Source organism: Frankliniella occidentalis, unplaced genomic scaffold (assembly GCF_000697945.3).
Source record: "Frankliniella occidentalis isolate FOCC.00 unplaced genomic scaffold, Focc_3.1 Scaffold115, whole genome shotgun sequence".
In the NCBI taxonomy this organism is placed as follows: domain Eukaryota; kingdom Metazoa; phylum Arthropoda; class Insecta; order Thysanoptera; family Thripidae; genus Frankliniella; species Frankliniella occidentalis.
This window is the reverse complement of record NW_026267243.1, coordinates 467,990-469,856: the sequence shown is the minus strand read 5'-3', so window position 1 is coordinate 469,856 and position 1,867 is coordinate 467,990.

The window sequence follows — 1,867 nt, the reverse complement described above, 5'->3', positions numbered from 1 at the left end:
TGTGCAGTGCAGACGTGACCTCAGGTACCCCGGGGCCGCCCCTTCCCTGCTTGCAAGCGCGCTGGTCAAGGGATTAGCGCCAGCGCCCGGCCGGGGTTTCCTAAGAAGGAAAAAACCCGATGGCCACGGGCCGGGGTGGCTAACTGGGTGAACAAAATGTGTACTCAAGTCGCTATCAGAGCCAACATGACGACCCAAAAGCGTACTCGAGTCGCTCTCTGAGCGAATTTGACGACCCAAATGCGTACTCACGTCGCTCAAGAGCGAACAGAGCGACCCGATGACGGACCGAGGTCAGTCCTCCACGCGGGCAGTGACGAACCCTGACGACCCATTGGCGTCCCTTGCGCGACCCTCCGCGCACCGATTGCAAACTAAAAGCAACCTTAAAGCAAACTACAGTCATTATGCGATATTCTTCCTCGTTTTGGGCTTCGCCTCGGAAGAATTTCAAGTCAACCCAGGTACGGCCCGGGTACCGCGCCGGGGCAGGGATCGGGGCGGGGCGGGGCGCTCCGGCGGCCGGCGGGCCGGCGATTAGTGACCCTTGGAGAGTGGGCTAAGCTCGGCCGTTCGCCTGTTCCGATCTAACTGTGTTCTGTTCGAAAAACGTTCATTATGTTCGTTGCATCGTATTTGTGTTTGAAAGACGAATCCATGCGTCCAAACGGCATGTCAAAACTCCAATTTTTAGTTTTTTAGCAGATATATTTGGCAAGGGTAAACTTCTTCCCCGAGTTGTGTTTTAAATGCCTTGTGCTGTAATTGACTATAAAATATGCATAGTGTATGTTCACAGAAATGCATTCGTACAGTGAGTTCTCGATCATAAAGTTGAGCTGAGAAATGCAGCGAGAACACGTGTTTGTCGCACACCGGCGTGTTGTTTGCGCCGGGATTCCCGCGGAAGGGCTGCGCGGCCTGCAGTGTGCGCGGCCGGGGGCACTGTGCGTGACATCGTGGCCCCGGGGCCCTGGGGCACCCCCTTCGAACGTATAAAAGCAGGTACAATTTGGGACACCTTATCATTCCTTGCGCCCTAGTTTCCCTGTGCAACACAACTCGGGGAAGATGTTTACCCTTGCCAAACATATCTGCTAAAAAACTAAAAATTGGAGTTTTGACATGCCGTTTGGACGCATGGATTCGTCTTTCAAACACAAATACGATGCAACGAACATAATGGACGTTTTTCGAACAGAACACAGTTAGATCGGAACAGGTGAACGGCCCAGCTTTAGCCCACTCTCCAAGGGTCACTAATCCCCGGCCCGCCGGCCGCCGGAGCGATTCGTCACCTGTCACACCTCAGCCGGCTCTCGACCGCCTCCCGGGAGTGGTGGGGATGGGTCGAGGAAGAAAATCGCATGGAAGAATATCGCATAATGACTGTATTATTTTGGCTCGGGGTAGAACCAATAATTACTGAAACGTACCGTACACGCACGCTCGTCTCGCTCTGCTCCTCCGCAACACTCTGGGAACGTAAGTGTGAGAAAATGTCGCATACACGTGTGCGAATACCCTTCCGTACACCGAAGGGAGTAATAGGCCTATTACTGGTGAATTTTCCTCTGAAATTCACACCCTTCTGCCTTCAAGTGCAGGAATGTCGTTCACACACCTACAATTAAGTTTCATTCACACGCTTGGGTTTTCCAAAGTACCAGCACTCCACGTGCAGGGCGACCCGCCGGACTCTTCCCTGCTCCGCTTAACCAAACAAAATCTCCAAAAACCGCCATCAAAACGAGTCCCTCAGAGACTCTGCCAAGGAAGGCGGGGGAAGGCGGCGGCCGGAGCCGCGAGGTAGTACACGGGCTACGAGCCGAGAGATAACACCCGGGTGCGTACGGGGTGGGGTGGG